The 23183-nt window shown below is 45.7% G+C and overlaps 1 pseudogene; it reads left to right on the top strand.

The window, feature by feature from the left end:
- The window catches only part of LOC141271660 (cingulin-like), a 92750-nt pseudogene extending 77647 nt beyond the window's left edge, over nt 1–15103 (top strand).
- The last annotated feature ends 8080 nt before the right edge of the window (nt 15104–23183 follow it).

Genomic DNA, 23183 nt, shown 5'->3' with positions numbered 1-23183 from the left:
CTATGCTGAAGATATCATGCTTAACACGTAATTGACAAACCGCCCAGCGCTGCAGAGATGTTGAAAGCTGTAACACAGCAGCCTGATCTGTGGCTCTCACCGCTGAACATACAGCCAGGCATGATCATGTGTGACAATGGGCAGGACCTGGTGACGGAGAAATGACAGCTAGGGTAGATACGGTTTCCCTCTATGCCAGTCCTTTCACCGAGCTAAAGAATATGGCTGTCGTGAAATGCAACTCTCACTGAGAAGCTGTTTCAGATTGAAAAACATTGTGCCCACCAGAGGATTTGATTCTGAGGGATAACCTTTCTCACCCGCTCAAGAGCCCCATTGCAGCTGCAAAGTTAGCACTATCATGAACTCTCCTGAGGTAGAAGCCAAGGCACACCAGAGGATTCTCTGGTGGGACCGTTCAACCCTGCCGAGAAGCAGTCCATGCTAAGAAAAGTGTGTGGGAAAGTTCCCGGACACTCTATTTTTACTGAGGACGAAACACACGCAAACACGGGGAGAACATACAAAGACCTTGCAGATGTTGTCCTGTCTAGGATTTGAACCCAGGATCCCAGCGCTGCAAGGCTTCAGTGCTAACCATTGATCCAATGTGCTTCCGTTCACCCTCTAATATCTAACAGGCCGGAGAAACTTGCACCTACTGCCACTCTATCTTCAGCTCCTTTGTGAGAAAATATTTTTGGGCAGCCACTCAGTCTACCAGTCTATATTCCTGAGAAGGAAATTTTGGATGGCTTCGCCACTGGTACTGTGGGCAGTGCTAATACCATGGCATTGTACCATAGTTTGCTGGAAATATTCTAGGCTGGTAGGAGGCAAGCAAATTCCCACAGAAAAGTACAAGCAGTAATGTTCAGGCCACATTTCAAGTGCAAACAGCTTTAGAGGACTTCCTGGGATTAATGACACGCAGGGTAGATACGGTTTCCCTCTATGTCAGTCCTTTCACCGAGCTAAATACAATTCTCAGCATAAAAAGTTGTGGACTAGCTAAGTACCGTCCCTGGCCACATTCACCTGTCCACGTGTTTGTGGTTAGGCGGTCCTTCCCAGTAAGTGCACTGGGGAGGGAACGGGTAATGTTGTGTGACCCGTGCTTGTGGAAGGCAGAGGCGATACCGGGAAATATAGTGGCGGCTGGGGACCGAGTATGGACACCCCGCCACTGCCGGCATGAGGTTGTGAAAAGATCCGCCTCCACGAGCTTAAAAGGCCATATTTCAAGTGCAAAGAGATGCCCAGAAATCTGGCAGTTTAGTGTTGCGATCTGTGGGTGGATGGCTGCATACTTGCACTTGCATTCCAAGTAATAGAAAACTAAGCAGATGGTGGCCTCTATCTATCATCATGGCCTCACCTCGGCACTATAAACTCTCCTGAAGGAGAAGCCAGGGCCCGCCGGAGGAGTCTCTGGTTCTCTAAAGGGCCCATCCAACCCTGCCAAAATGCAGCCCTGGCTAAGAAAAGTGTGAGGGAAGGTTCCCGGACACTCTATGGCTGCTTTTTTAATGTGGATCAGACGGCAGGAGGTTATGAAAAGCTTCCGCCTCCACGAGCCTAAAAGGCCACATATCAAGCGCAAGCAGCTGTCAAAAATTTGGCAGTACGGTATTGCAGCCTATGGGTGGGTTTGTGGCTGCCTGCATACTTACCCTTGCATTCCAAGGAATGGGGTAGGAACAACTGAACGCTGCAGTGGGACAAGGACGTGGACGGTGATTGTTGTAAGTTTGCAATGACAGGTGCATGGCGGGTGGCATCTTCGCATGCACTAATGATCACTTATGATGGGCACACTTTTAGGCAGTGATCTGGGAGTCAGAGATGTTTCCAGAGGTCTTCCCCATGCTGTTCCCATGTCTTTTCTGCACTGTATGCATGTGTCTGATGATGTGTCACACACCACATGGCCAGATAAGGTTGTAAAATGTTAAAATGACATTTCCTGGTGAATGTCTTGGTTGAAAGCAATGCAAAAGTGCAAAAATGCATCAAAAACGCTACGTGTGAACATAGCCCAAGGTGTGGAGGAGCATTTTTGTTTTTGGTTATTTATTTTGTCTTATATACAAGTCATTACCCTGGAAAGGATGTTCCTTAACATATTTCCCAGGAAAATCCATTTTGGTTTTGTTTTTGTATGTTTTATTGTGAGTTCGTAAAAGTAGCGTAATACTCACCAAGTTGCGACAGCAGTGATCTGGGAGTCAGAGATGCTTCCCGGGGTCTTTCCCATGCTGTTCCCATGTCATTTGAGCACTGTTCCCATCGTTTTGCGCAATTTTTAGGCCCTCTGCAGTCCGCTGGGGGGAGCCGCCTGAAAAATTCTCGAGTTTCCCATAGACTTACATTGGGCTCGTTGCTCGGGTCGAGCACCCGAGTATTCCAATTTGCTCGACCCGAGCATTTTAGTGATCGCTCATCACTAGTGTTGAGTGAGCACTAAAATGCTTGGGTGATCGAAGCTCGGGCCAAGCTCACCATGATACACGGGTGCTCGACCCGAGCAACGAGCCCAATGTTAGTCTGTGGGAGACCCGAGCATTTTTGTGGCGGCACCCCCGGCAGTCTGTAGAAAGTCTAAAAAGTGCCCAAAAGGATAGTGACAGTGCTCAAAAGACATGGGGGCAGCATGGGGATCGCCCCTGGAAGCATTTCTGATCCCCAGGTCACTGCTGTCAACAACGTGGTCAGAGAAATTAAGCCACTTTAACGGGCTCACAATAAAACGTTCAAAAACGAAACTGAAAGTGCTTTCCTGTGAAATATGTTAAGGAATTTCCTTTCCAGGGTAAAGACTTGTGTATAAGGTAAAATAAATAGCCAAAAACAAAAATACTCCTCCACACCTTGGGCTACATTCACAAGTAGGATTTTTCATGCGTTTTTGCACTTTTGTATTGCATTCAACCGTGACAAATGCATTCACCGGGAAATGTCATTTTAACATTTTACAACCTTATCTGGCCATGTGCTGTGTGACACATGCATACAGTGCTGAAAAGACTTGGGAACAGCATGGGGAAGACCCCTGGTAGCATCTCTGACTCCCAGGTCACTGCCTAAAAGTGTGCCCATCAGAAATTAACCTTGAAAGTCCTTGTCCCAGGGCAGTGTTCAATTGTACCTCCCCCATTCCTTGCAATGCAAGCGCAAATAGGCAGCCAACCAACCACCCACCCGCAGGCTGGAATACCATACTGCTAGCTTTCACTTGAAATGGGGCCTTTTAGTTTGGAGGAGGCCGAAGCTGGCCATTACGTCATGACTGCTTCGGCAGCGAGGTATCCATACTCAGTCCCCAGCCGCCCGGCAGCCGGGTGTCCACGCTCGGTCCCCTGCCGCCCCGAGGCCGGGTGTCCACACACGGTCCGCAGACACCTGGGGGAGGCCAGGTGTCCATAAACAGTCCCCAGCCGCCTCTATTTCTCCTGTCACCTTCCCACACACTTTTCTTAGCCTGGCCTGCTTTAGGCAGCATTGGTCGAGCCCACCAGAGAAACAGACACCTCCAGTGGGCCCTGGCTTCTCCATCAGGGGAGTTGAGAGTGCCAAGGTGAGGAGCATGATGATGATAGAAACTAGCATCTGCTTTGTTTTCTATTAATGCAAGTGTAAGTGTGCAGCCTGCCACCCACCCACCCCCAGGCTGCAATGCCATACTGCTAGCTTGCACTTGAAATGGGGCCTTTTAGCTTAGAGGAGGCCGAAGCTGGCCACTACCTCATGGCTGCTTCGGCGGCCTGGTATCCAAACTCAGTCCCCAGCCGCCCGGCGGATGGGTGTCCATAAACGGTCCCCAGCCGCCCCTTTTTCTCCTGTCACCTTCCCACACACTTTTCTTTGTCTGGCCTGCTTTAGGGCAGCATTGGACGAGCCCACCAGAGAACCAGACTTCTCCGGTGGGCCCTGGCTTCTCCATCAGGGAGTTGAGAGTGCAAAGGTGAGGAGCATGATGATGATGATAGAAGTTAGCATCTGCTTTGTTTTCTTGGAATGCAAGCTCATGTATGTAGTAGCGGCGAGGCCTGAGGTGGTCAGTGTTTTGGCGCATATCCTACCTCCTCCGAGGATTGCTGGATGTTTTCCTGCTACTATCCCAGTTCTATTATTACCACAAAAGTTTTTTACCAGGATATATAAAGATTACCCAGTAAAACATGAAGTACCAAAATAATTTTAAAATAAATATTTTATTTAGACATATTAAAATCAGAATTAAATCATAAAAAGAGAAAGGTACCAAACATGAGGAGGCAGGAGAAACAACACTGAAATCTTAGGAAAGTTTGAGCAGTCTTATAATAATTTGATTATGCTATGAATGAAGCACTAATCACAAATGAAAAAAGTGTAGTGGTGTAATATATAGCAGCATAGGATGTCAAAAAGAAATTAATTCATCATGCCACACATTGGATCAAATCAACAGGGCAGCAGTGCTGTGGCATACTAGTGCTCTCGTGCATACAGATGTATAGACCCGCATTATTCATTAATTGCGTGGACAGCACCTGCGGCCGAAGTGATCGATTCAGTGCATATAAATAAATAAAAGATCTCCTGCTGTCACTAACACCTAATACTAGATGGATACATTCAATACATAAGCATATCTAAACAATGAAATGTAAGAAACTTATTCCATACCAGTGTGGATGCTCCTGCTTCCTGCCCCGACGCGCACGTTTCGCATTAGCTTCTTCGGGAGGCGTGTCACACTGAAGGGTGTGCTCGTTTTTTATATGGCAATCAGCCAATGGGGGGATAGTGGGCGGAGATAAAACCAATGCTGCTAACAGCGTGGACCCAATGGCGCGTGCGAAGAATGACTCGCGTTAAAACAAAGCTTCAGGTGATAAATGTTGGATGAGGTGGTGGCAAAGTAGAAAGAGCAGGAAGAACAGGAACCACTCACATCAATATCAGGCCAGTCAACCACACGTCTTGTAGGATATGTTTCTGTACCAAAAGGAGCGGTTCGGCTACACAGTTATAGGGCATACAGTGAGTGCAATGCCTACCAAAAATTTAGAGGCACTCCAATTCCCCTTGGAAGTGACATGGAGGTCAGAGGGCCTTAACTAAACCATTTTTTCCATTTAAAGCAACTGGGTCTCCTGTGCACTGTTGGCCTAAGCAGTGAATGGAAGGCTTTCCAAAAATTATGAGGAACTGCAATGCCTCTTGAAACAGACGTGGATTACAGCGTACTAAAAACCTTCTACCCATTATTGGGGAGTGGTTCTCCCTTAGTGTTCGCCTATGTATTGAAAAGCAAAAGCTGACTAAAATTAGGAGGAAATGTAATGCCCGTTGGAAGAGTCGTGGAGGTCGCAGTAGCTTAACAAGATGGTTTTCATGCCGCTTGGAAAAGTGGTGGAGGTCACAGTAGCTTAACAAGACAGTTTTAATGCCCCTCGGAAGAGACGTGGAGGTCGCAGTAGCTTAACAAGACGGTTTTAATGCCCCTTGGAATAGTGGTGGAGGTCGCAGTAGCTTAACAAGACTGTTTGAATGCCCCTTGGAAAAGTGGTGGAGGTCGCAGTAGCCCCGTACAAGAGCGATACAGAACAGCATCTTAAAAACATTATTTCTGTTATTGGGGAGTGGGTCTCCCACAGTCTTTGCTTATGCCTTCCAATCAAAAGCTGCCAAAAATGAGAACGGAGGAACTTGCAATGCAGCTTACAAGAGCCATGCAGTATAGCATATTACAGACATTATTCCCATTATTGGGGAGTGGGTCTCCCATAGTCTTTGCTTATGCCTTCCAAGCAAAAGCTGCCAAAAATTAGGACGGGGGAACTTGCAATGCCCCTTACAAGAGCCATGCAGTACAGCATATTACAAACATTATTCCCATTATTGGGGAGTTGGTCTCCCATAGTCTTTGCTTATGCCTTCCAAGCAAAAGCTACCAAAAATTAGGATGGAGGAACTTGCAATGCCCTATACAAGAGCCATGCAGTACAGCATATTACAAACATTATTCCCATTATTGGGGAGTGGGTCTCCCACAGTCTTTGCTTATGCCTTCCAAGCAAAAGCTGACAAAAATAAGGATGGAGGAACTTTTAATAATGGCAACATGGACCACGGTCACCCTGGTGGTATAGTGGAGGTGGAGGCTGAGGATAAGGAGAAGAACCTAAAACAGCCAAAATGTGGAAGCGTATACCCATGTGTGGATGTGAAGCGGTGCATGTGAATACACCTCCCGAAATAACACAGTGGATTTGACTTTATGTTACTCTGCTGTCATTTGGTGGTGATGAGAAGTCTGGCCCAAACCAGCTCTTGTTCATTTTGATAAGGGTCAGCTTGTCAGCATTGTCAGTTGACAGGCGAGTGTGCTTATCAGTTATAATTCCCCAAGCGGCACTAAAAACACGCTCCGATAACACGCTAGCGGCAGGGCAGGCCAGGACCTCCAAGGCGCACAGAGAAAGTTCATTCCAAGTGTCGAGCTCCGATACCCAATAATTAAAAGGCACAGAGGAATCACGGAGGACGCTGGTACGGTCGGCAAGGTACTCCCTCACCATCTTTTGAAACTTTCCACTCCTTTTGAGAGTACCCCACGCCTCAGGGTCTGTCCGAAGGGAGGGTCTGAGAAAACTGTCCCTGAATGTTGACAGTGTTCCCCTGCCTCTGCTGGATTGGAGTTGCGTCTCTCTCCCATGTTCGCCTTGGTTGGTCAACGAACTGTGACCTCTGCCGCTAGCGTGTTCAGATGGGAATTTTTTTAAGCAGTTCTGCAGCAAGGGTCTTCTGGTACTGCCCCATTTTTGTAGACCTCTCCACCTCAGGAATAAGAGAATGAAAGTTCTCCTTGTAGCGGGCGTCTAATAGTGTCACCAACCAGTAATGACTGTCAACCAACATTTTGACAATGCGAGGGTCATGATTAAGGCAGCGTAACATAAAGTCAGCCATGCGTGCCAAACTGGTAATGGGCAAGACTTCCGTGTCCTCACCAAGATGACGACTGACCATGCTCGCCTCCTCCATCTCCTCCTCCTCCTCCCCCCTGTCCTCAGGCCACCCACGCTGAACCAACGGTATTACAGTTGTACAGGTACTACCGTCTACAGCGCATGATACAAGTTCCTGTTCTTCCTCCTCCTCCTCCTCTCCCTCATTGTCCCCCAATGCACGTTGGGATGAGATGAGGCTGGGCTTTGTGTAATCGACCGCTACAGCTTCTTGATTCAACTCATCATACTCTGGCTGCAATGCCTCCTCTTTTATACTCTGCAGAGAGCATTGCAAAAGACAGACAAGTGGAATGCTGATGCTAATGATGCTGTTATCGCCACTCACCATCTTGGTGGATTCCTCAAAGTTTGTCAAGAGGGTACATATGTCCGACATCCAGGTCTACTCCTGAGGTCTTATGTGTGGAGTCTGACCTGAATATTGACTGCCTTGTTGCAGCTGGAAATCCATAACTGCTCTCTTCTGCTCGCAAATCCTTTGCAACTTGTGGAGGGTAGAGTTCCAATGTGTGGGGACATCACACACCAGTCGGTGTGATGGAAGCTGCAAACACTGCTGCAACAGAGCAAGGGCGGCAGAAGCTGTAGCCGACTTGCGAAAATGAGCTGACAGGCGGCGTACTTTGAAGAGCAGATCTGGCAACTGGGGTTACGATTTAAGAAACCGCTGAACCACGAGGTTAAGCACATGAGCCAGGCATGGTACGTGTGTGATCTCGTCTCGCCTCAGAGCCGCCACCAGGTTACGGCCATTTGTCACACACAACCATGCCTGGATGTAGGTTCAGCGGTCTCAGCCACAGATCTGCCTGCTCTTTCACAGCTGTCCACAACTCACAAGCAGTGTGAGGTTTCTCACGTAAGCGTTTGAGTTTCAGCACAGCCTGTTGCCGCTTGGCTGACGCAGTACTGCAGTGCTTCCAGCTTGTAACTGATGTGGTGATATCTGAGATGGTGGCTGAACATGAGGAGGAGTAGGAGGAGGATGAGCAGGAGCTGTACACTGTGGGGGCAACTCTGACTGAAATAGGGCCCGTAATCCTCGGTGTGGAGAGGTTGTGTTCCGTCTCAAGGTACGACTGGGTCCCGGCTTCCACTATGTTTACCCAGTGTGCCATCAAGGAGATGTACAGTCCCTGGCCACAAGCACTTGTCCACATGTCCGTTGCCAGGTGGACTCTCCCTGTAACTGCATTGTTGAGGGCATGGCAGATGTTTTGGGACACGTGCTTGTGTAGTGCGGGGATGGCACACCGGGCAAAATAGTGTCGGCTGGGGACCGAGTACCGAGGGACAGCCACCACCATAAGGTTGAGGAAGGATTCCATCTCCACCAGCCTAAAAGGCAGCATTTCCAACGCAAGCAATCGTGAAATGTGCGAATTTAGGACTGTGGCCTGTGGGGCGTTGGCTGCGAATTTCCGCTTTCGTTCAAAGGTCTTGGATATGGACAATTGAACGTTGCGGTGGGACGTGGACGTTGATGCTGTTTCTTGAGAAACTGCCATAACAAGTGAAGACTGAGAGGAGGGGTCATCTTTGCATGCAGTATGGACAGGGAATTGCCTTGCACACAAAACAGGGGGTTCTATTGCATGCACAACAGCGGAAGAAGCAGTGGTGACACCCGCTGACACTGGCCGTGGACCCTGGGTTTCATCCCACAAAGTCGGGTGCTTTGCTGCCATGTGCCTGATCATGCTGGTGGTGGTCAGGCTGGTAGTTTTGTCACCCCTGCTGATGCTGGCATGGCAGGTGGTACAAATGGCCTTTTTGGGGTTATCAGCAGAGTCTTTAAAAAATTCCAGACTCTGGAAGACCTACAGAATGTACTGGCAACATCCTTCGTGTTGGTGTTACGCGGAACTGTTGCCTGCCTTCTGGGTGCGGCCACCACACTGCTTCTACCTGCCTGTTGGGGTACTCTGCCTCCCTCACCCTGTGTGCTGCTGGCCTCGCTCTGCATGTCCTCCTGCCACGTTGGGTCAGTTACTAGATCATCCACCACCTCCTCCTCTTCCACTTGCACACCTCGATCCTCCTCCTCACTTCCTGGTAATTGTGTCTCGTCATCGTCCACCTCTTTTGACAAATTGTCAGTGTCAACTTCCTGTGGCCGTGGCTGTTCAAATATTTGGGCATCGCTACATGGGATCTCCTCTTCCACCACTTCAAGCGGAGCAGGCGAGGGGCACAAATCTGGAAATGGACCAGTGAACAGCTCTTCAGAGTGTCCAAGTGTGGGATCAGTTGCTGTCTGACGACACTCGGCATGGTGGGAGGAAGGAGCATTAGAGTGAGGAGGAGTTTGCGGTTGAGACTAACGGCTACTAAGATTTGACCGTGTGGAAGACAGACCGGAGGTGGTGGTGCCCATGTAACTGGAAGCATTATCTGCTATCCAATTAATAACCTGTTCACACTGATCAGTTCGCAATACTGGTGTTGTTCTGTGCTTCCCTAGTAATTCCGTCAAGAAGTGGGAGCAAGAAGATGTGGCTGTTGGTTGTGGCACATTTTCACCTTGGCCACGGCCCCGTCCTCTGCACGCACCATCACCAGAACGTCCAGTTCCTCGTCCCTTGCCACGTGCCTTGCCCATTGTAAATGAACTAAAATAGTTTACACTCGCACTATCAATGGAAAAAGGGTAATAAAAAGGAGACTAGAACCGTGGATGAGGAAAACCACAGTTCTATTTCTCTGGCCTACACCAGACTCTTTTAAACAATCTGAACAATCAGGGATAAACTATTACTGTTTTTCTTTACGGAAAAAATACCAAAAGCTGAATAATAGAGATTTTTTACCGTGGAATGGCAAAACCACAGTTATTGTTTACTGGGGTATACCAGACAATTTTAAATAGATGTATTTGCTGCTGAACAGTGAGCGACACACTCAAACTGTTTTTCTTTAAGGAAAAAATGGCCCAAAAGTGGATAACACAGAGGTTTGAACTGTGGAACTGCAAAACCACACTTCTGTTTCTCTGGCCTACACCAGACTATTTTCAACAAATATATTTGTGTCTGAACAATGAGGGAGAAACTATTACTGTTTTTCTTTACGGAAAAAATACCAAAAGCTGAATAATAGAGATTTTTTACCGTGGGACTGCAAAACCACAGTTATAATTTACTGGTGTATACCAGACTCTTTTAAACAGATATATCTGTGTCTGAACAATCAGGAGACACTATTACTGTTTTTCTTTACGGCAAAAAATGCCAAAAGCAGGATAATACAGAGATTTGACCCGTGGAACTGCAAAACCACAGTTCTATTTCTCGGGCCTACACCCGACTATTTTAAACAGATATATTGGTGTCTGACCAGTCAGGGAGACATTATTACTGTTTTCTTTACGGAAAAAATACCAAAAGCAGGATAATAGAGATTTTTTACCGTGGAACGGCAAAACCACAGTTATAATTTACTGGTGTATACCAGACTTTTTTAAATAGATATGTTTGCGGCTGAACAGTGAGCGACTTGCTCAAACTGTTTTTTTTTAGGTAAAAATGGCCCAAAAGTGGATAATACAGAGGTTTGAACCGTGGAACTGCAAAACCACATGAAATAATTATAATGGATACCACAGGAGTCTTTTTGCGTGGAACAAAGATACAACAGAACACAGCTTATAGGTGTCAAAGTGTATATTATAAACACACGATGTTTCAAACAAGTGTAGATGAAAACTCAAAGTCCATAAACACTCAGGGGAAAATGCAATCAGCAGAGCAGTCTGTAAAGCGCAGTTCACACTAGAGGATGTTAGAAAACAAGGAAGTCTTTATCAAGTCCATACACAAATATATATGTAGATGCAAGGAAGTCCAAACAATATATATTACATAATCCAGGAAGGCCTGGGTAGGAAGTCCCAGATAATGCAGCGCAGTCCCGTGGTCTAAATGCAATCAACAAAGCAATCTGTAAAGCACAGTTCACACTAGAGGTTGCTAGAAAACAAGGAAGTCTTTATCAAGTCCATGCAAGGAAGTCCATACAATATATATATTAGATAATCCAGGGAGGCCTGGTTAGGAAGTCCCTGATAGTGCAGCACAGTCCCGTGCTCTGCAGCTATCTAATGCAGGTGAGTCAGAGCAGAAACCAGCTTACTTGTTAGCAGAATGCAGGTGAAGACTGAGGCTCAGAGGTAGCAGCAGGAGCAGCCAGGAGAAGGAAGAATACAGGTAACAACTGAATGCAGCAGAATCTCTGAGAGCAGGTAACAGAAGATCCACACAAGTCTGCAGGGCAGAGCAGGAAAGTAGGAAACCACTAGAAACAGGTCACAGGCAGAATACTCTAGCACTGATTAGAGGCTGGGGTGGAGTTATAAAGCAGGAAGACAAGGGGCACATGTGACAAAAGACAACATCTTGAGAGAGGGCAAAAATGGCCAAAAAGTAATTAAAAATATTCGCAGTCCTGACATTACTCCCTCCTTAGAAGCGGCCTCAGGACGATCCTGGACCCGGTTTCTCAGGGAATCTCTGATAAAAACGAGAAATTTTCTGTTGGGCATTGATGTTTTCCACAGGTTCCCAAGAGTCTTCTTCAGGGGGATACCCCTGCCATCTTATCAGATATTGGAGCCGATTCCTGCGATTCCTGCGAATCAATAATCTCTTCCACCACAAATTGTTCCTGCCTATCAATCACCACAGGCTGCGGAGGTGGCACAACATGTCCCTGGAAGGTATTAGGAGATACAGACTTTAGTAAAGAAACATGGAAAACTGGGTGTACCTTCCTAGGCAACTTCAGACGGCAGGCCACAGAGCTCACAATACCATTGATCTTGAAAGGGCCGATGAATTTCTGTCCAAGTTTCTGTAAAGGAATGTTCAACTTCAGATTTTTAGTGGATAACCACACGGAATCTCCTACCTTGAACCTGGGTGCCGGTTTACAGAATCTATCAGCCGATTTCTTGTAATGTTCCTGAGCTGAGGTCAAAGATTCCTTCAGAACCTCCAGATTTTGCCTCATTGCAGTCAGCCTCTCCTCTACAGCTGGAACCGGAGCATTAATCGGAGGCCTAGGTAAGATACTCGGATGGTAACCCAGATTGGCAAAGAAAGGTGTGAACTTAGTGGAGGCACTCTGAGAATTGTTATATGAGAATTCAGCTAATGGAAGTAACTCCAACCAATCATCCTGAAAATGGCTGACATAGCATCATAGATATTGTTCCAAGGTCTGGTTGGTACGCTTGGTTTGAACATTCATCTGGGGGTGATAAGCGGAAGAAAGACAGACATTATTATTGAGTGCAGAGCAAAACTCCTTCCAGAATCTTGAGGTAAACTGCACTCCACGGTCAGAGATTATTTCATCCGGGACCCCATGCAGCCAAAAACCATTCTGTATAACCAAGTTCACTGTATCCTTAGCTGTGGGAAGACCGGGGCAAGGAACAAAATGAGCGGTGGCTTTAGTCAGGCGATCCACTACCACCAGGATCGTATTCATGCCACCTGATGTAGGCAGCTCCAAAATGAAGTCCATTGAGATAAACCCCCATGGGCGGGACGGAACAGGTAATGGTTGAAGAAGACCCATAGGTGACATACGAGGAGTCTTATAATGAGCACATACCTCGCAAGAGAGAAAATAGTCCTTAGTATGATTCAGGCTAGTCGGCCACCAGAAAAATCGGCTTAGGAACTCTTGTGTCTTCTGTACCCCCCTGTGACAAGCCACCTTGGAGTCATGGACCAACTTTAGGATCTGCAGACGAACGGCCTCAGGGATGTAGATACGTCAATCCCTGAACCACATGCCACCCTTAAGGACAAGATTAATATCAACAGGTGGATTGGCCAGAAATACATCACTGTCATAGGCCTCCTTGAACTCCTTCCACAAGTCCTGATCATGGATAACTCCGATGAAGTTGGCATCGGATAGAATGTTCTTGGACGGGGCTCCAGGTATTGAATCCGCAACATGGATTCGGGATAAAGCATCAGCCTTCCCATTATGAGAACCTGGACGGTACGAAATAACAAAATTAAATTGATTTAAGAATAGATTAAAATGAGCCTGACGAGGAGAAAGACATCGAGCGGATCTGAGAAACTCCAAATTGCGATGGTCAGTCAGCACTATGATCTGTTGTGTGGCTCCTTGCAGATGATGCCTCCATTCTTTGAAAGCTACAATAATAGCTAGCAGTTCCTTGTCTCCCACATCGCAGTTTTTCTCAGCTGAATTAAGTCTATGGGAAAAGAAAGCACAAGGGTGTAGCAGACTCTTCTCTCCAGTTCTTTGGGAGAGAATGGCCCCTAAAGCTATATCAGAAGTGTCCACCTCCACAATGAAAGGAAGTGCTGGGTCTGGGTGGATCAACAGCGGTGCTGAGGTGAAACAAGCCTTAAGTCGATCAAAAGCCTCTTGAGCCTGTGATGACCACTTAAAGGGCTTTTCCTTCTTTGTCAAGGAAGTAATGGGATGAACAATGTCAGAAAAATTTCTAATAAAACGTCTATAGAAATTTGCAAAACCAATAAAACGTTGGACCTCTTTAACGTTCCTGGGTACTGGCCGGTTAAGGATTGCCTGAATCTTACCAGATTCCATGTTCAGCCCCTGAGGAGAGATGACATAACCTAAAAACTGTATCTCAGAACGATGAAACTCACACTTCTCCGGCTTAATATACAGATGGTTCTCTTTTAGACGTTTCAAAACAGTTTTGACATGTTCTTCATGTTCCTATAGAGAGTCAGAAAAAATTAAAATATCGTCCAAATAGATCACCACAAACTGATCCAATAAATCTCTAAAAATGTCATTAGCCAGATGTTGAAATGTCGCAGGGGCATTACAAAGCCGAAAGGGCATCAGCAGGTATTCAAAGTGTCCATTCCGGCATCTGAATGCTGTCTTCCATTCATCACCGGAACGAATACGCACCAAATTATAAGCCCCACGAAGATCTAGTTTAGAGAACACCTTGGCATGGCGGACTCTTTCCAATAATTCTGGAATCAAAGGCAAAGGATAACGATTCCATATGGTTACCTTATTGAGTTCCCGATAGTCAATACAGGGTCTTAGGGTCCCATCCTTCTTTTTTACAAAAAATATAGGCGCCCCTGCTGGTGAGGAAGAAGGACGTATAAAGCCTTTGGCCAGATTTTCATCAATATACTCCTTCAAGGCTTGAAGTTCAGGTGCTGCCAAAGGATATACGTTGCTAAAAGGCATAGCCGCCCCAGGAAACAGCTCAATGGGTCAGTCATAATGCCTATGTGGAAGAAGCTGATCAGCTTTCTTCTTGTCACAGATGTCAGAGAATGCTTTATACGTTGAAGGTAAAGTGAATACCTGTACAGTAGATTTTGTATCGGTGGACTCTGGGACAGCTTCAGTTATCGCTGGGTTGCTCCTAGTCGGAAAAATAATCTCTTTGGTCTCCCAGTTGATAGTCGGGTTCTGAGAACGCAACCAAGGGATGCCTAAAATCAGAGGGAAATGAGGAGAAGAAATTAACAAGAAAGAAAGTTGCTCCTGATGATTAGGCTCCAACAAAATCTTAAGAGGTACAGTCCCCTGATCCACAGGCCCGGAGATTAAAGGTGACCCATCCACTGTTTCCATGGTAATTGGAGAGGCTCTTCGCTGTATCTCAATACCATGTTTTTGGGCAAATGTAAAGTCCATAAAATTGCCCCCTGCCCCAGAGTCAATCATAGCTGCACTGGAAATCCACTGCCCTGAACACAGGATGTTAATAGGGAGTGAACAGTGAGAGTTCTTTTCCTTCAACTCCTTGGGACGTGTAGTCATAGAGAGAGAATGGAATACAGCATTTAATGGCAGGCTACATTCAGAGATGTCAGATTCATCATCAAAGTTATCATACTCTCCTACCGCTGCTAACACTTTGTTAGGCCGCTTGGGACAGTTGATTAGAAAGTGGTCAGATTGGCTGCAGTAGAAACATAGCCTCTCTCGCAGGCGGTGCTCCCGGCGCTCATTACTCTCATGCCTCTGCACAGAATCAACCTCCCGAGATGTTTTACCTGCAGGCTCTTTGGGAAGAAGGGAAAAGTTAGACATATGATTAAATACAGCCATTTTCTCCTGCCTACGTTCAGTAAGACATATGTCTATGCGTACACAATGCTGTATAAACATTTCTAGCTCTTGTGGTGACTCAGAGCGGGCCAAATCATGTTTTACAATGCTAGACAGACCTCTCTTAAAAATAGGTAATTGTGCATAACTGTCCCAATTGGTATCTACCGCTAATCTCCTAAATTCAGTAGCATATTCAATAACAGAACGTTTACCCTTGCGTAAAGATAGTAAAGCAGACTCAGCGGTTGCACGGCGGTTAGGGTCATCAAACATTAATGCCATAGCGGCTAAGAAATCATCCAAATTATTTAACCGTGGATCACGAGACTCGATCATCGGATTCGCCCAGGTGAGTGCTCGTGAGGTCAGCAGCATAATTACACACAATACCTTAGATCTATCAGTAAGGAAGCGGTCAGCATGTACATCAAAATATAGCATACACTGATTCACAAAGCCACGAAATTTGTCACGTTCACTATTAAATCTGAACGGAGGCTACTTAGGTGGGCTAGCTGGTGGCGGTATCTCAGAAGGTAAAGTCACTTGTGCCGCCATTTGAGTACTAACGTCCTGGAAAGCCCATCCGTACTGGGATTCCAAGCCCGCAAGTTTGTTTTCCTGGGCCGCCATTCGGGTATTTAAGTCCTGTAAAGTTTGTTCAAATGCTTGTTCATTACGTTCAATGCCTCCAAGTTTCTTTTGCAGACCTTCCACCTCCTTCTGAAGAAATCCAATTATGGAATACACCTGCTCTAATTTGCTTTCTGCAGACATTGTTCCAGCAGACTCCTTATTTTAGGCTAGAGTATCCTGTAATAATTATAATGGATACCACAGGAGTCTTTTTGCGTGGAACAAAGATACAACAGAACACAGCTTATATGTGTCAAAGTGTATATTATAAACACACAGTGTTTCAAACAAGTGCAGACTAAAACTCAAAGTCCATAAACACTCAGGGGAAAATGCAATCAGCAGAACAGTCTGTAAAGCGCAGTTCACACTAGAGGATGTTAGAAAACAAGGAAGTCTTTATCAAGTCCATACACAAATATATATGTAGATGCAAGGAAGTCCAAACAATATATATTAGTTAATCCATGGACCCTGAGTAGGAAGTCCCAGATAATGCAGCACAGTCCCGTGGTCTAAATGCAATCAGCAAAGCAATCTGTAAAGCACAGTTCACACTAGAGGTTGCTAGAAAACAAGGAAGTCTTTATCAAGTCCATGCAAGGAAGTCCATACAATATATATATTAGATAATCCAGGGAGGCCTGGGTAGGAAGTCCCTTATAGTGCAGCACAGTCCCGTGCTCTGCAGCTATCTAATGCAGGTGAGTCAGAGCAGAAACCAGCTTACTTGTTAGCAGAATGCAGGTGAAGACTGAGGCTCAGAGGTAGCAGCAGGAGCAGCCAGGAGTAGGAAGAATACAGGTAACAACTGAATGCAGCAGAGTCTCTGAGAGCAGGTAACAGAAGATCCACACAAGTCTGCAGGGAAGAGCAGGAAACTAGGGAATCACCAGGAACAGGTCACAGGCAGAATACACTAGCACTGATTAGAGGCTGGGGTGGAGTTATAAAGCAGGAAGACAAGGGGCACATGAGACAAAGACACCATCTTGAAAGAGCGCAAAAATGGCCAAAAAGTAATTAAAAATATTCGCAGTCCTGACACCACACTTCTATTTCTCTGGCCTACACCAGACTATTTTCAACAAATATGTTTGAGTCTGAACAATCAGGGAGACACTATTAAATTTTTTTTTTACGGAAAAAATGCCTAAAGCAGGATAATAGAGATTTTTTACAGTGGAACGGCAAAACCACAGTTATAATTTACTGGTGTATACCAGACTGTTTTAAACAGATATATTTGTGTCTGAACAATCAGGAGACACTATTACTGTTTTTCTTTACGGCAAAAAATGCCAAAAGCAGGATAATAGAGATTTTTCACCGTGGAACTGCAAAACCACAGTTCTATTTCTCGGGCCTACACCAGACTATTTTAAACAGATATATTGGAGTCTGACCAGTCAGGGAGACACTATTACTGTTTTTCTTTACGGAAAAAATACCTAAAGCTGGACAGTAGAGATTTTTTACCGTGGGACTGCAAAACCACAGTTATAATTTACTGGTGTATACCAGACTCTTTTAAACAGATATATTGGTGTCTGAACAATCAGGAGACACTATTACTGTTTTTCTTTACGGAAAAAATACCAAAATCTGGATAATAAAGATTTTTTACCGTGGAACGGAAAAACCACAGTTATAATTTACTGGTGTATACCAGACTTTTTTAAATAGATATTTTTGCCGCTGAACAGTGAGAGACACACTCAAACTTTTTTTTTTTAATGTAAAAATGGCCCAAAATTGGATAATACAGAGGTTTGAACCGTGGAACTGCAAAACCACACTTCTATTTCTCTGGCCTAAACCAGACTCTTTTAAAAAAAATATATTTGTGTCTGAACTGTCACAGACACACTATTTTTTCTTTTTTGGGGGGGGGGGACACAAAAAGGTTAATAAGATGAGTATTTGTATAGTGTGAAGGAGGAAAAAAAAAAGAGGATTTAGATGAAAAAAAAAGGATTTTTCCTGGCCCCAGAGACCTGGAGCTAAGTCCACCAATTTCAGCAACAGGAGCACACAGGACTGCAGCGTTTGCTGGTATAACCACTGCGTCTCCTATACAGCCTGCCTGCCTGCCTGATATCTGGGAAGGATATTAGTCCTGAGAAGGACTGTTTGTTTTATCTGGCAGCTTTTGCAAACCCTACACTAACTATTTCGCAGTATATATCTCTCCCTAAATCAGCAGCGCTGTCCGTACACTGTCTGATCCCAGCCGTCTGTGTCCAAGATGGCGGCGCCCGGCTTTAAATACTCAAGGTGACGCTGTGCGGCCAGCCAATCAATGTAATGTCTACAACCAACATGGCTGCGGCATTACAGTGACTGGCTTGCAATCCCTGCATGTTCATTGGCTCTGTAAAGAGCGCCAAACATGCAGGGCGGAGATCCGAGCTTCCACCCAAGTAACCCGGAAATGCTCGGTGCTCTCCAAACATCCCGAGTAGCGTGATGCTCGGGCGAGTACCGAGCAGTGTCGAGCATGTTCGCTCAACACTACTCATCACTAATGACTATTAACAACCTCTAGAACCCTGACCGATGATGTAATAAAGTCCCCGATGCCCCAAAGTCAAGTATCAGTGAATTTCCTTCATGCATGTATTTGAATTTTACATTTTAATTTGAAACAGGCACAACCTCTCAGAACGTCCCACATTATGTGGAGATGACAAAACCTGGTGCAATGAACCAGCTAAGGCAAAAGACTGCTGACCCAAACAATTTGCTAGACCCCAGACAGACGGATAACGCGAGACAGCAGCAGCAATTTGTAAGAAACTTTATTCTTACACTATCTGAATTTATCCCTCTGTTTTGGTGGTTTCAGTTTGTATTGGGTAAGTATGTCGCAGATCATTCGATCTGTTCATAATAAGTGGGTCCATTATTGTTAGAAAAAGAACCTTGATGAGACCTTTTGTACTGTGCCGAATTTCTGTGTTGTATGTTGTATGGGAGGTGGGATTTGGCATTTCACTGGTCATCTGTACGTGGGGTTGGATTGTAGTGATTAGTTGATTGTACCCGGTGGAGCAGACATTGGTGATTGTTGACAGCAGCCTCTTGTATTGCTAAGGAAACCCATATGGTTCCAGCTCCTAGACGTAGGGGCTGATGGGTTTTGTCTGATTTTAAGTCAGGCATGAAGTGACAGAGTAGAAAGCCATAGTGTGTGTGGTAATAGTCCCCAATGGTTTGTCTCTCTAGTCCTGTATTTCTCTTTTTAAAGAAACAAAAAGAAGGAAAATAAAGTTTTGCAGAAAATGCATAGGTTTTGTTCAGTGTCTGGTTGTTCACGGGGTGGCAGATTTGATGAAGGTTTGTGGAAAGTATTGAAGGAACAGCAAGGTTGTTTAAATGATGTTGATTTACTGGACCAGGCTTATATATGGTGGAAAAACTCTAAATTTGTAAATTGAGTCAAGTTGGAGGAAGAAAAACCTGGTGATATGTTTTTGTATGTTAAAGTATGTAACAAAGATGGTGTTTATTCCCCTGCCGCTCCCAGTTTAACTCCACCCCAGTACATTGTCCCTGAAGAATGGACATATTGTGTATGTAGGAATCAGTATTCAGATTGGGTGGAGACCTATATTGTATGTGGTGCTCCCTGTGGACACATAGGGACCATTAAACCTCCTACTCCTAAAACAGGATTGTACCCTTTTTGTTAATGCCCCACAATAGATTTGCATAGTGAGCCCCCCTTTGGCCAGTGCCCCAAGTGCTTCGTCCCCATAAGCCTCGGCCAAGCCCCCAATGAACATTATTCCTGCACTGGATGGAAATAGCGCCCCTTCAGACTCTCCTCTGCCCTCCAGCACCTCCCCTAACATAACCCAAATGTATGCAGCAGTTATACGTCAGCCTTTTGCTGCCGTGAAAGACTCACTAGGACAATTACTTAGTCAGGGTGTGCAGCTCACCTTAACCCCCCTGCTGCTCGCTTGCATCTCTCGCCCAGACTGCAACCACCAGCCCTCACACCCCAGTCTAGGGAATCCAATACTGTAGTGCCCCAGTAGGGTGTGTGGTATCCCTGAAATCCTAGTGAAATGCTGGCCATAATGAGTAGACTGCCAGACCCTGAAATGTGTCTCATGCCATTTGTTAGAGAAAGTAGAGAAAATTAGAAAGGCTTTCTCCTGTTAGTAGAACAATATTATACCCGAATCTGGTAAAGATGGCAGGACTTAGTATATGAGAACACATCTAAAATTCACACCCATTTACTGTCTTGTGCCTCTGTTGAAGGTTTAAAGCCCGTGATTAAAGAGCCACTAAGAGTGTCCCACCTAGAATACCTGGCTGTTATACGAAGTAGCCAATGGTGTGGAAGCAACAAATTCCCTGAATAACAAGGCAAAATCCCAGTCCAGAACCCCTCTTATGTACGACCAGTCCAGGCAAGGACAAATAAATTTCACATGTTATAATTGTGAAAAGCCTGGACAAACAAAAACAGCAGTCTGAGGTCAGGAGGGAGAGGAGAGCATTATAGCCCCTCTCCTTCCTCCTTCTCCATCAGGGAGGGGGGAGAGTCAGTGTCACACTAAGCCTTAAATGCTATTCACCTTCTGCTGTATAAGTCTGCTGTAATTTCTCTAACTTCTCCCTAACTGTTTATGTCTCTCATGATGTTATGGCCATTCTTTCTCATTACTGCTTCATATATCAAAATTTTATGTGCCCTCATCATGCCTGATAACATCACCATTCACCGTTGCACTACTCTGAATGCAACCACCTTGTTGCCTCTGGAGGGGGGGAGAGGGGTGGTAGTGGTAACGTGGGTGATCTGCTAGTTGAACCACAAGAGGAACATAACTGTGTATAATGTCTCATGAGGGGTTTCAGTCATGTCACCAATGTCCCACTAGGTAACCCAGACCATGAGCTCTTTGTGGATGGATCACGGTATGGCCAGTTCTACACTGGATATGCTGTTGTTTCCCTCTAAGAAACCATAGAAGCAGAGCAGCTGACCCCACACAAGACAACCCAGGAAGCTGAACTCCGTGTCCTTGAAGAAGCCCGCAGACATGTTAAAGACCAGACTGACACGATTTAAACAGACAGCTACTATGCTTTCACATCTATGGAAGTATATGGAGAGCTTGATCTTTTCTCGCAGCGGCAAGTAAGCCTATCAAGAATATTAAATCCATCCAATGCCTGATGGAGGACTTACCTTTACCCGAGAAAGTTGCCGTGGTGAAATTCAAAGGCCATGCAAAGGATGACTCAACTACAGCTAAAGGCAACCACCTGACCAACCAAACTTCAAAATCTGCAGCTTGGCAACCAAGAGACAACCCTGCTGGGGTGGCAGCTAAACAGTTTGCCTCTGCCGCAGACTCACCAGTTACCTACGACCTTCTCCAGAAGCTACAACAACAGGTGTTGAAGAATTTGCCAGATGACAAGAGAAGGGAGCCGTGCAGCCACCAGAAGGACTGTGGCATGAGGGGGACAAAGTTTTCCTTCCCCGAGTTCTGTATCCTATGTTGGTCCAACCACCCACGGCAATACCCAGCAGTCTAAGACTGCCATGACAGAACTTGTCCACAGCCATTGGTATGCTCCTGGGTTCAGTGTCACAGCAGCCAAACAAGTTCAACCCTGTCTGACCTGTGCATTCAACAATGTGAGATGCACCACCAAGATGCCTATTAGACACACACTGAGGCCCCTGTATCTATTCCAGCAACTTCAGAAGGACAACATTCAACTTCCCAAGATCCAAACTATGAGTATGTACATGTGTGTGTTGACCTTTTCTCAGGATGTACATAAGCGTACCCCGTGTGTAAAGCCACTGCCAAGGCTACAGCAAAGAGACAATTCTCAGAAGTCAGCTGCAAATACGGGGTGCCTGAGACCATAAAGAATGACCAAGACATCCACTTTACCGGAGAAGCAATGGAGGAAATAATGTCTACTCTGAGAGTGAAAAAGGCCTTTCATACTACAACCCCTGGCAAAAATTATGGAATCACAGGGCTCGAAGGATGTTCATTCAGTTGTTTAATGTTGTTGAAAAAAAGCAGATCACAGACATGGCACAAAACGAAAGTAATTTCAAAAGGCAACTTTAGGGCTTTAAGAAACACTAAAAGAAATCAAGATTAAAAATGTGGTACCCAGTAAGGGTAATTTTTTTCAGCCGCGGCGCCTCTCCTCTGGCCAGAGACCGGGGGCAGAGAGAAGGCATTGGAATTGGTGCATGCACATAGCGCTATCCGGCGCCATTTTACTGAAGACACATTTACAGTGTGTCTTCAGTAAAATGGTGCTGGACAGTGCGGTGCTCCGGCGCCGCACTCCTCCCGCGGCCTCCGGCAGAAGAGGACACAGGAGCGCTGGAGCACAGGGAATAAAGGTGAGTATTTTTTTTCTATGTGTGCAGAGGATACCATTCATACCAGGATTGGGGGATGAAGGGCACCATGCATACCAGGTTTGGAGGATGAGGGGTATCATGCATACCAGAATTGGGGGATGAGGGGACCATGCATACCAGGATTGGGGGATGAGGGGTACCATGCATACCAGGATTGGGGGATGAGGGGTACCATGCATACAGGATAGGAATCTGGGGGAACCATGCATACCCGGACTGGGGGATGAGGGGTACCATGCATACCAGATTTGAGGGGTGAGGGGACCATGCATACCAGGATTGAGGGGTGAGGGGTACCATGCATACCAGGATTGGGGATGAGGGGTACCATGCATACCAGGATTGGGATCTGGGGGTACCATGCATACCAGGATTGGGGGATGAGGGGCACCATGCATACCAGGATTGAGGGGTGAGGGGACCATGCATACCAGTATTGAGGGATGAAGGGACCATGCATTCCAGGATGGAGGTGAGGGGACCATGTATACCAGGATTGAGGGATGAGGGGGCCACGTATACCAGGTTTGGGGGATGAGGGGTACCATACATACCAGGAATGTAAACACAATTCATGGAAGGGGTAGTATATATATCACATTGCAAACATGTTTCTAAATTACCATAATATTGTCATCAATACTACCAAATAGTGGACTAAATAGGCTCCATCGTCAAAGGGAAATATACAAAACGAAGAAAAAAAGACGCAACAAGAGCCTCCAAGAATTTTTTGAAAAATGTTCAATTAACAAATTTATTATAAATAAGCATACAAAAGGGGTAGGTGAAGAAAATATGTGATGCTTAAAATAACCCTCCCCACATGGCAACCCCCAAAATAGATCCTATATTCCATATAATGAGATCATTACTTTGTAATAACATATAAGCAGTAGGACCATCACTTTGGAAAAATGACACCACATTGTGTATCCATATATGTCCAGGTAATAATAGGCACAACTATGTTATTTCATACTTGTTCAGAACAT

The sequence above is a fragment of the Phyllobates terribilis genome, unplaced genomic scaffold (assembly GCF_046119375.1).
Source record: "Phyllobates terribilis strain yellow unplaced genomic scaffold, ASM4611937v1 Scaffold_5__5_contigs__length_657084704, whole genome shotgun sequence".
In the NCBI taxonomy this organism is placed as follows: Eukaryota; Metazoa; Chordata; class Amphibia; order Anura; family Dendrobatidae; genus Phyllobates; species Phyllobates terribilis.
Note: the sequence above shows the minus strand (reverse complement) of the source record. Positions and strands in the feature narration are given on the sequence as shown.